The 11,941-nt window shown below is 33.7% G+C and overlaps 1 pseudogene; it reads left to right on the top strand.

The window, feature by feature from the left end:
* The first annotated feature begins 6,889 nt into the window (after positions 1–6,889).
* The window catches only part of LOC141551387 (ectonucleoside triphosphate diphosphohydrolase 4 pseudogene), a 74,892-nt pseudogene continuing 69,840 nt past the window's right edge, over positions 6,890–11,941 (top strand).

The raw sequence follows: 11,941 nt of genomic DNA, 5'->3' as shown, positions 1-11,941 counted from the left end.
AAAGAAAGTCAACTGAAGAAAATCACACATTAAATGAAAGCTAATGACTTTGTGAAACATTAAGATACCAAAAAGAATTAAAATATGGAGGAAAATGTGAAATACTTCATTGGAAAAACACCCACCCTGGAAACTAGAACCAGAAGAGACAATTTTAAAATGATTGATCTATCTGAAGTCCATGACCAAAAAAAAAAAAAAAAAAAAACAGAATCTGAATAGCACTCTACAAGAGATCTTTAAGGAACATTAGCCCAATATTCTAGAAATAGAGGAGAAAAATACTCATTGAAAAGATCCATCCATCACCTTTGGAAAGAGATCTCACAAGGAAAAGTCCAAGGAGCATTGGTGAAAAACTCAAAATAATCTCAAGGAAAAAGTACTACAAGCAGCCGGATGAAAACAATTCAAATATTAAAGAGCAACAGTCAGGATTACTAAAGATCTGGCATCTTCTACAGTAAAGCATTAGAGGGCTAGGAATATTCTGGAAGGCAAAGGACTTGGATTTACAACCAAGAATTAACTATCCAGAGAGATTCAGCATCAACATTCAGGGTAGGCAATGAAACCTCAATGAAGTTAGAGATTTTCAATGATTTCTATGGTAAAACAAGAACTAAACAGAAAATGTGATCTAAAAGCACCTTACTCAAGAAAACCAAAGAAAGGTAAAAAAGGGTAAATATGTATTATTTAAAGGATAACTGTTTACATGCCTGGGTAAGAATATAATATCTTTAACTCTTGAGAACAATATTTGTCACTGAAGTATCATATGTAATAAAGGTGTGCTTCTGAATGGATTCTCATGTGAGGACATCAAAGGAAAAGACAGGGGTGGAAAAAGAGGAAAAGAGAGGTATAATGGAAAAAAATAATTCACATGAAGAGGTTTGAAAGACCTCTTACAATTGAGAGGGGAAAAGGGAGGGACAAGAGAATTGTTTGAAGCTTGAACTCATCAGTTTTGGTGCTAAAAAAAAAAGAATAACTTAAATCAGTAAGTTGGTTATAGAAATTTATCTAACCCTATAAAGAAGTAGGAGGAGAGAGAAGAAAAGAAAAGAGAGAAACTGGATTGAAGAGAAGACACAACACTAGGGGAAAAGGTAAGTGAAGGGGATGAAGTTGATAGAAGATAAGATAATGGGCGGAGTTGGTTTAAAAAATTACCAAGAGAAGCAGAGAAGGGTAAGGAGTGATAGGAGATAAAGTAATGGGTGGGGTAGGTTAAAACAAAAAAAAAAACAAAAAAAAAAAAAACACACACTACTGAGAACAGGGTGGAAAGAGAGAACAAAAGTATATACAGGAGAGAAAGCAGGATGGAGGGAAACACAGAACTTGGAATCATAAATATGAATGTGGATGTGTAAGATGTTTCTTCCCCACAGATTGATGGTATCCTTTCAAATGTAAAAGAAATTAAAAACTCCGCCACTTATCCTCCTAAAGACCAAGGACTTTGACTGATCCTGACTCTGACTGATCTGAGGCCCAGCAGGGAGCTAACCTGGACATTATATGAATGGGATGATCTCTCTCATAAAACAGAAACAAATAGCAGAATGGATTAAAAAGTAGAATCCTATAATATGTTATTTACAATAAACACATTTGACACATAGAGACACATACAGAGCAAAGGTAAAAGGCTGGAAAAGACATTATTATGCTTCAGATGAAGTAAAAAAAAAAAAAAAAAAGTAGTAGCAATTCTTACCTCAGATAAAGCAAAAATAAAAATAGATTTCATTAAAAAAGATAAGAAAGGAAAGTACATATTGACAAGGGTACTGTAAATAATGAAGTAGTGACAAAACTAAATGAGTATTCACCAAGTGGTAAAGCAGAGCAAATTGCGAGAGAAGATTTTAAGTCAGTTACAGGTAGTAATAGACAGCACAATTCTTCTAATGGGGACTTCAACTTTCCCCTCTCAGAATCACACAAATCTAATCACAAAATAAACAAGAAAGTACATAGTTCGTTTAATTGGGTTATGGAAAACTATAAATGATAGATCTCTGGAGGAAATTGAATAAGAGAAAGGAATACATCTTTTTTTTTTTTGTTACTACATGGCACCAACACAAAAATTGATCAGGTATTAGGGCATAGAAACCTCACAATCAAATATAGAAAGTCAGAAATGTTAAATGCTTCATTTTCAGACCAAAATATAATAAAATATATTCAATAAAAGGGCAGAGAAAGATAGACTAAAAAGCAATTAGAAATTAAATAACCTAATTCTAAAAAATGAGTGGGTCAAACAAAAATCACAGAAACAATCCATAATGTATTTCAAAAGAATGATAATAATGAGAAAACATACCAAAAACTATGGGATGCAGCCAAAGTAATTCTTAGGAAAGATTTTATAACTCTAAATAGCTACATAAAAAATAAAGAAAAGATTAAAGAGTAAGTTATACAACTAAAGAAGCTTTAAAAAGAACAAATAAAGCACCTCCAATTAAACACCAATTTGATGCTTCTAAAACTCAAAGGAGAAATTAATAAAATAGAAATTAAGAAAACTATTAAACTCATAAATAAAATTAAGAGTTCATTTTTATGAAAAAACAAAAACTAAAACAATAACATGGATTAACTTTGGTTAATTTGATTAGAAAAAGGAAAAATAAAAGAAACCAAATCACCAGCATGGAAAATGAAAAGGGTTAACCTGCTACCAATGATAAAGAAATTAAAGCAATAACCAAGAGCTATTTTGCCCAACTGTATGGAGGAAAGTCTGACAATCTAACTGAAATGAATGAATATTTGCAAAAACAAAAATTGCCCAGGTTAACAGAAGAGGAAATAAAATACTTAAATAGAACCATTTTAGAAAAAGAAGTTGAACAAGCCACTAATGAACTCCCAGAGAAAAACATCTCCAAGGCCAGATGTATTCACAAGTGAATTCTACAAAACATTTAAAGAACAATTAAAGTGAAAAAATAGGTAAAGAGGGAGTACTGCCAAATTCCTTGTATAACACTAATATGGTACTGATACCTAAACCAGGAGCCAGGAGGAGCTAAAACAGAGAAAGAACATTACAGACCAATCTCTTTAATGGATATTAATGCAAAAATGTTAAGTAAAATATTAGCAAAGAGTGTACAATTTATCAACAGAATAATACACTATGGCCAAGTATGATGTATTCCAATAATGCAGGGTTAATTCAAAATTAGGAAAATTATTACCATAATTGATCGTCTCAATAACAAAACCAACAGAAATCTTATGATCTTCTCAATAGATGGAGAAAAAGCTTTTAAGAAAATACAACAACACCCATTTCTCTTAAAAACACAAGGGAGCATAGAGATAAAGGCAGCTTTCCTTAAAGTAATAAGAAGTATTTATCTAAAACCATCAGCAAGCCTTATATGTAATGGAGAGAAGCTGATCACATTCCCAATAAAATCAAAGGTGAAACAAGAATGCCATTGTCATCACTGTTATTCAACATTCAACTACAAATACTGGCTTTTGCAATAAGAAATGAAAGAGAAATTCAAGGAATTAGGATAGGCAATGTGGAAATAAAATTATTACTCTTTGAAGATGATATGATGATGTATTTAGATAAATCTGGAAATCATCCAAAAACTGACTGGAAAGAATTAACAGTTTTAGCATAGTTGCAGGATTTAAAAGAAACCCACAAAAATAGCCAGCATATATATATATTCCTTACAAAGTCCATCAGCAAAAGATAGAAAGAGAAATAGAGAAATTCTATTCAAAATTACTGTAGATAAAAGAAAATGCTTGGGGTCTACCTGCCAAGACAAATCCAAGAACTATATTAATAGAAATACAAAACACTTCTCATAGAAACTCAGATTTAAATTAATTGGAAAAATATCAGACAGAGTGAATATAATAAAAAAGACAATTCTGGCTAAATTGATCTAATTGTTCAGTGGCATACAAATCAAAATGCGAAAAAATCATTTTATAGAACTAGAAAAAATAATAACAAAATTCATCTGGAAGAACAAAGTCAAGAATGTCAGGGGAATTAATGAAAAAATATACAAAGGACTGTGGCTTAGCAGAATGAAAACTAAAATTATATAATAAAGTCTCAGTCATCAAAACCATTTTATATAGGCTAAGAAATAAAATGGAGGATCAGTAAAATTGTTTGTATAGACATGACACAATAAGAATAACCTATTCCAGTTTCTGAAATAAGAAGTCATTAATTGGAAAAAAAAAAATGCTAGAAACTCAGCACAGGCCCACTTCTCACACCCTATACCCAAATAAGGTCAAAATGAGTACATGTTTTGAGAAATATGGAGGATACTATAAACAAATTAGGGGAGTAAAGTATAATTTATCTATCAGGTTTTTGGAGAAAGGAAGAATTTATGAACAAAGAAAAACTAGAGAACATTGTGAAAGGCAAAATGGACACGTTTGATTGCATTGAATTAAAAAGTGTTGCACAAACAAAACCAACAGAAACAAGATTAAAAGGGAAATACAAAGCTGAGAAAAAACCTTTATAGCCAGTGTTTCTGATAAATGTCTCATTTTTAAATATATAGAGAACTGTCAAATTTATAAGAATAGAAGTTATTCCCTAATTGATAAGTGGTGAGATAGGAACAGATAATTTTCAGATGACAAAATTAAAACCATCTATAATCCTTGAAAAAATACTCTAAATCACTATTGACTAGAGAAATGCAAATTAAAACTACTCTGTGGTACCACCTCATTCCACTCAGATTGGCTAAGATAATTGGAAAAGGAAATAATAAATGATTAAGGATATATGGGAAAACTGTAACACTAATGAATTGTTGGTGGAATTGTGAAATGATTCAATCATTCTGGGGAGCAATTTGGAACTATGCCCAAAGGGCTATCAAACTGTGCATACCATTCAATCCAGCAGTGCCATTACTAGGTCTGTACCCCAGGAAATCACAAAAGAGGGAAAATACCCACTTGTGCAAAAATGTTTGTAGCAGTTCTTTTTGTGGGATCAAATAATTGTAAAATGGATAGATTCCCCTCATATGAGCAATAGCTGAATAAATTTTGGTACATGAAGATAATGGAATACTATTATTCTATTAAAAATGATGAACAAGATGATTTTAGAATGATCTTTAAAGATTTACATGAACTGATGCTGAGTGAGACAAGCAGAACCAGGAATACATTGTACAAAACAACAGGAAGAAAATGTAAAGATTAACTATGAATGATTTGGTTCTTCTCAGTGGTTCAATAACCCAAAACAATCCCAGTAGACACTAAACAGAACATGCCATCTGCATGCAGAAAAAGAACTAAGGAGGTTGACTGTAAACCAACAAATATTATGTTCACTTCTTTTTTTTCTGTTTTTTTCTCTCCCATGTTTTTTCCCCTTTGCTCTAATTTTTCTCTTTCATCTGATTTATAAAGTGTTGTGTAATAAAAATAAATTAATTTACTGGATAAAGTTATAGAGTAAAGATTGATTTTGAAAGTGTATGTATACATCTAAACACGATGTTATTATATGAGGAAGATATCTTTGATCCTAGGCCATGAACTTAGAACTCTCATTTGAATTGGTCAAAGGATGGAACAAATATACACACAAAGTTTGATATAGAAATAGATTTCATGCAACAGGGAAATAGAGAAAAAAGGATAGATAAAGAAGTGAAAATTAAAGAAAGAAAAACAGAGGAAAGAATAAGATGAAGGAAAATATATAATAATTGTAACTATAAAATTGAATGTGAATGAGATGGATGCTCATGAAATGGAAGTGAATAGCAGAATAGATCAAAACCATGATCCTAACAAAAAATGTTGTTAACATTTTTCCTCCCAACATGATTCATAAAGTCATGTGCATTAACAATAAATCAATTTACTTGAAAGAAAAAGTTTTATAAAAGGATATCTAAAAAATAGATCTATACAGGAGAGAGGAAGTGTTCATTATTTCTTCCCTTTGGACAAATTTGTGATTCTCATAGGTTTTCATTTGGTTCAAAGAAAATCAATTAGCAAATATTTTAAGATAAAGGTACTATAAGAACTTCTTGTGAAGTTTCAGCCAATTCAAACTCTTTGAAAGTAATATCAGAACTAACTCATTCTAAGGCTATGAATAGAAGAAGATGAGTTTTCAAGAAAAATTTATTCTTCCAAAGTAAACACAACAAATTGCCTAGACATTGTTGTTAATTACTTTGATTTGTATACAAATGATAGATTCAATTTACTCTTAATTTACAGTTTTAAATAACAGGATAAAAATTACTCTCACAATTTCTGAATCTATATTATTTTGATAAATGTAAATATTTCTCTGATTTCATGAATGAAATAATAATAATGGAATTAAAAGGGGCCGCCAAAGTTTCCAAGATAATAGAAAGAAACCAGTTTTTTTTTTGTTTGTTTGTTTGTTTTTTTCCCAGTTTACTTCAGAAACAAAGTTAAGTCAAGTCTCTAAATAGATTCTGGAGTGAAATTACGAAGAGATTGAAGGAAACTATTTTCCAGCTTAAAATAACTTAAGAGGAAGTAAGCAACGTTCTCTCTCACTTAAGTAAAAGGGGAACACAGTCCAGTGTAGGTGATGTAGCAGCAAGACATTGGAAGACTCTTAGCCACAGCAAAGATCAGCAACTAGAGTTTCTATATACTAGTATAGCATTTTAGTGACATGGCAGGCTAGCAGTGAGACCTCCAGCCCTAGCACAGAATGTAAATTCTCTGCCATCAAAAGCACAACATACATGACTAATCCAGGATATTCAGTGCAGTGGACAAGCTGTCAGCGTCTGGGCCTCAGTGCATAAAAAAAGTGAATAGGATCCTAGGCCTCTAGCTCAAAATGCTTGAGACAGTGTCCCCTGTGCCCCAGAAACAGAGCTCAACTGTAAAAAGCAAATCAGCAAAAAGAGCCATCACCATAGAAAGCTACTATGGCAACAGGGATGATCAAACCACAAATTCAGAAAATGACAATATCAAAATGACTGTATGTGAAGAATTAAAGGGGTATGTGAATTGGTGTCAAGCCTAAAAGGTTTCTTAGAAGAGTTTGAAAAATATTTTTTTAAATCAAATAAGAAAGGTAAAAGAAAAATTAGGAAAATAAATTGTAATGTTCTTCTCTAAAGTGTAATGTTCTCTGGGAGCAGGTTTCTTGAGGAACTTCTGGAGGCAACCTTAGTTTCAGTTCAGTTCAATAATCACCTCAAATTCAGCCAGGAGTTACAATCCAAATCCTTTGTTGCCTCCTTCAAAATAGCCCTATTAGCTTTCTAAGCTTAGCTTGGAGGCCTATACTCTCCTTGTTTCTGAGAGGTCTTGCTGCTAGTCCTTTGTCTCTTCCAGCTTCTGCCTCTAGCTCCCTCTGAATCCAAAGGCTCTAGCCAGCACAAAAGTGGAAAATGGAATGAATCTGATTCCGCCTCCGAGAGAGGGCTTGTGGGCTTCTCCTTATATATGCTCTCTTAAAGATATGGACTCTAATAAGTACTAAGTACATAATCATTGTCTCTATCAATTCCAGCACCTTGTTTCAATTTCTGGCCTATATCTCCCTCTTTCTTTTGATTTAGAACATAGGTGGTTATGACCTCCCTGACTTCTCAAGGAAGTGAGAACCCCCCAAAAGAAGGGTAACACACCTTCCCTGACTGCTCAAAAAAGGACATGAAAACACTATAAAAAGGAGGTGATCATGCCCTTCTTGACATTTCAGAAAGGTAGATGAAAACACCAAAAGAAATGGGAAATCAAATCAGATTAGCGGATTTCTGAGGGGGCTCACTTAAAACACATATACATAAATCCATCAATATGGGAGGTATTACACATAAATACATAAGTTACATAGGCACATAGTAACATAACACAGGCTAGAAGTGACATAACAATAACAAATCAACAAGAGGATTTATACATGTCCATAAGTCCTAGAAATAGTCCAAACGGAATCCATTGTCCATTGGTTCATGTGCCAGGAATCTAATAATGCCTGCAAGATTTGACATCCTGCAATAGCCTCATCTTGTGTTAGGGAATCCAATGATTCCTGCTGGTTTTCAAGTCCTGCAACAGTCTCATCTTGCCTTAGGGAATCCAATGAATCCTGCAGATTTTGTTAAGTCTTCTCCTTTGTTTCCAGATTTTTCTCTTTTTCTGTCTCTCTCTGATGGACAAAGGGAAATATGGCTCATTGGCACCCATTTGATTCTTTTTCCATCTGTAGAAATATAAGCAAACCCTTTCTCCCAGCAGTTAACCTATATAATTCCCTTGTATTTTACCACTTTGGGGATTTCTCCTCATAATCTGGCAATTGTATTGAAGCTGTTTGCACTGGACATTGCCCTGTTGGTTTAAAAAGCTTGTATTTGCCCCAATTGTAATCCCTTTCTGCTATCTGATTGCTTTTCTGCTGGTTGATCATGTAATCCCTTTCTGCCATGTGATTGCTTTTCTGCTGACTGATCACATTAGAGTCCTGATCTTCTAAAGACTCTCTGGTTGTAAACTCAGCAGTCACAATGCCCCACCTGTCTTTTGCATAATATCTTGGAGCTGGGCCCCACCACTCATTTCCCTGGGTCAATCTGCATTCTGAGGTGCAGTGGAAGCCCTTGTGGCATTTTGGACATAGGGTTTTGGCTTTTATTCTTTCACCCTGTCCTCTCACTCTATCTCTATATCTACATTGGGATGTCAGATGTCCTAGTTTTCCACACTGAAAACATCGATGATTCTCTCTAGAAGTCCCTTGCCAAGAGGGACCCTGTCTTCCCATGTTCATCACAGTCTGGGTCTAATAAGCATTTATGCCCACTGTGGCACAGCATTTTATGATCTCCTCTAAAGGAGCATTTTTGTGTAGTCCCCATATAATTCTTCTGCAAACCTCATTGGCATTTTCCTTAGCCAGATGTCTGGTAATTATTTCTGTATCTGCATTTTTTCCAATGGTTCTTGTGATAGCTATTTGCAAATGTCCCACAAAATCTGCGAAGGGTTCATTGGGACCTTGCTGTATTTTTGTGAAGGCTTCCCCTTGATCTTTTTATCCAGGGAGGGAACCCCAAGCTTTTGTTGTGGCAGTTGCAACCTGCTCATAAGCTGTTGTGGGGTAATTAATATGTTCTGAATTCTCTCCATACTGACCTTCATCTGCTTGTTGGTTGTAAGTGACTTGTACATTAATTCGTGTTTGCCTATTGCATCTGGCTTTAATCCCTATATAATTTGTGATACTCTGAAAGCCACAACAAGTTTTGTCCAGATTCTAAACATGTCCTTGCTATGCATTTCCAATTACTAGGGATTAGGATTCATAAGAAAAATCTAGTAACATCTTAATATCCCCATAAAGAGTGCAACTTTTTTTTCAAATCTTTATTTTTTTTTCTAAATCAAAAGGAATATATCTTCTCCTTTTTTGACCTGAAGAATCAAGCTCTTCAATCACAGGGTATACATTTATAATATCAGATACATCCCGTCCTTCATTTTTTTGTCTTGACCAATGCCTTTGCAATCTTGTCTTAAGCTGCTTCACAGGTGATTCTGTTTATGTCACTGCCTCTCCCCCTCCTCCTTCTCCTTCCACCCAAAAAGCGTTAATTTAGGGGAGTAGGTCAGGGGAGGGGAAATGCTCCTGTTGTGAAATGCCATGATCAGAATTGTACTTAACTCCATTCTTATCTGATTCTTCATCATTTTCATCTAGTTTAGTTGGCACCTTCCCTTCCTGCTCTTTCTTCTTTTTCCTTAATCTATAACTTATATAAGTTCCTAAAGCAAGTTGTAATAAATTATATGTATTAAATGTATCTTTGGAAATTGAGTCAGGTCCATTTTTATTGTAGAATTGACATAATTGCTCTCCTACTAATTTCCATTCCTCTAGATCCAATTCTTTTTCCACAGAGAACAAAGGAGATGTGTACTGTACAGTTTCTAAAAGTTCAGTGATCTGTTCCCAAATTATAATCAGACCTTGGCTTTTCATAAGTCTGACAATGCTCTCTACACATTTTCCTTGAAGAGAAACAGAAGGCTGTTTTTGAAACATCTGTCCCATTTTAAATAAAATTCTACTTTAGCCCTTTAACAAAGTTTCCTTGTTGTACTCACCCTGATTTCTGCATCACAGATGAAGGTTCTTGGTCCCACGTTCAGATGCCAAAATGTAATGTTCTTCTCTAAAGTGTAATGTTCTCTGGGAGCAGGTTTCTTGGGGAACTTCTAGAAGCAGACTTAGTTTCAGTTAAGTTCAATAATCACCTCAAATTCAGGCAGGAGTTAAAATCCATATCTTTTGTTGCCTCTTTCAAATTAGCCCTATTAGCTTTCTTAGAGGCCTATCTCTCTCCTTGGTTCTGAGAGCTCTTGCTGCTAGTCCTTTGTCTCTTTCAGCTTCTTCCTCTAGCTCCCTCTGAATCCAAAGCCTCCAGCCAGAATAAAGGTGGAAAATGGAATGAATCTGACTCGGCCCCAAGAGAGGGCTTGTGGGCTTCTCCTTATATATGCTCTCTTAAAGGTGTGAACTCTAATAAGTACTAAGTACTTAATCATTTTCTCTATCAATTCCAGTGACTTAGCACCTTGTTTAAAGTTCTGGCCCATAACAATAAATGACAATTATACAGGAGAATAATGAAAAAAAAAAAAAAAAAAAAAAAAAAAAACAGTCAACATCTTGGGAAAAGAAGCTCAAAAAAAATCTATTCATGGAATAAAAATAAATAATAAAACAATTATATGAAATTAGATTTGGTCACGTGGACAAAAATACACGGAAAAAAAAAACTACTGTTCCTTTAAAAGTATAATTGACCAAATGGAAAAGGAGGTACAAAAGCTAACTTAAAAATTAACTGGGCTAGTGAAAGTTAATGATTCCATGAAACATCAGGAATCAATCAAACAAAATCAAAAGAATGAAAAAATAGAGGAAAATATGAAATATCCCATTGCAAAAAAAATTGACCTAGATAATAGATCCAGGAGAGAAAATGTAATGATTATCGAATTGCCTGAAAGTGGTTATCAAAAAATAATCTGGACATCACCTTTCAAGAAATTAGTGAGAAAACTATTTGATATCTTAAAAACAAAAACAAAAACAAAAAACAGAAGGGAGAGTAGTAATTAAGAGAATACACCAGTTAGCTCATTAAAGAGATCCTAAAATGAAAACTCAAAGGAATAATTTAGTGAAATTCTTTTTTCCCCTGAGGCATTTGGGATTAAATGACTTGCCTAGGGTCAAACAGCTAGGCATTCTTAAGTGTCTGAGATCAGATTTGAACTCAGGTCCTTCTGACTTCAGGGCTTGTGGTTTATCCACTGTATCACCTAGCTAGAATTTGGAATCAAATTCCAACATTAGTCTATCAAGGGAAAAATAATGCAAGCTATCAGAAACAAACAATTCAAACATTAAAGAGACAAGTCAGGATTTCCCAGGATCTAGCAGCTTCTATATTATAGGACTTCTATGTCATATTCCAAAAAGCAAAGAATTTAGATTAAAAGCAAGATTAAACTAACCAAGAAAACTGAACATAATCTTTCAAGGGAAAAGATGGATATTTAATGAAATAGGGAACTTTCAACCTTTCCTCTTGAAAAAAACAGAGCTGAACAGAAAATTTAGTATCAAATACGAGAATCAAGAGATGTATAAAAAGCAAACAGTGAAGAAAAATGTGTTATTCATTAAGATTAAATTTGGGATACAATCTTAAATTTGGGATAAAGATTAAAATGGGAAGATCATACTTATAATTGGAATACTCTATCTCTATTAGAAGAGCTAGAAGGGGTTTATATAGACTGTATATAGGCTATAAGCTTACTTTGATATGATGACATAAAAATAAGAGGTGAAAATAGTTAT

The sequence above is a fragment of the Sminthopsis crassicaudata genome, chromosome 1, assembly GCF_048593235.1.
Source record: "Sminthopsis crassicaudata isolate SCR6 chromosome 1, ASM4859323v1, whole genome shotgun sequence".
In the NCBI taxonomy this organism is placed as follows: domain Eukaryota; kingdom Metazoa; phylum Chordata; class Mammalia; order Dasyuromorphia; family Dasyuridae; genus Sminthopsis; species Sminthopsis crassicaudata.
This window is presented reverse-complemented; position numbering and strand designations above follow the sequence as displayed.